Source organism: Mandrillus leucophaeus, unplaced genomic scaffold (assembly GCF_000951045.1).
Source record: "Mandrillus leucophaeus isolate KB7577 unplaced genomic scaffold, Mleu.le_1.0 Scaffold1, whole genome shotgun sequence".
In the NCBI taxonomy this organism is placed as follows: Eukaryota; Metazoa; Chordata; class Mammalia; order Primates; family Cercopithecidae; genus Mandrillus; species Mandrillus leucophaeus.
Window position 1 is genome coordinate 6,048,654 of NW_012098097.1, and position 545 is coordinate 6,049,198.

The 545-nt window shown below is 41.3% G+C and overlaps 1 protein-coding gene across 1 annotated transcript in view; it reads right to left on the bottom strand.

Moving 5' to 3' along the window:
• SDK2 (sidekick cell adhesion molecule 2) overlaps positions 1-545 on the bottom strand; it is a 347,161-nt gene that overhangs the window by 53,543 nt on the left and 293,073 nt on the right. The gene's annotated exons all lie outside the window — the stretch shown is intronic.

Consider the following 545-nt stretch of genomic DNA (forward strand, 5'->3'; position numbering starts at 1 on the left):
CTCTACTAAAAGAAAAAAAAAAAAAAAAAAATTAAAAAAAAAAAAAAAAAAAAAAAAAAAAAAAAAAAAAAAAAAAAAAAAGAAAAGCGAAAAGAAAAAATGTCCACCAAAAAGGCATGCTGTCAGATCAGCTACTTCAGTTTTTGTATTAATATTTCTTTGCTACATGCTCAATCATTTTGTTGTCTGCTAACTCACTAGAAGACAGGCACAAAAGGCTTGGGAGAACCAAGGGAGGAAATGTGAAAATGAAGAGGCTGAGCTGGGCACAGTGGCTCATGCCTGTAATCTCAGCACTTTGGGAAGCCACGGTGGGTGGATCACCTGAGGTCAGGAGTTCGAGACCGGCCTGGCCAACATGGTGAAACCTGGTCTCTAATAAAAATATAAAAATTAGCCAGGCATAGTGGTGCACGCCTGTAGTTCCAGCTACTTGGGAGGCTGGGGCAGGAGAATCGCTTGAACCTGGGAGGCAGAGGTTGCAGTGAGTCGAGATCATGCCACTGTACTCTAGCCTAGGCGACAGAGCAATACTCTTGTCTCAA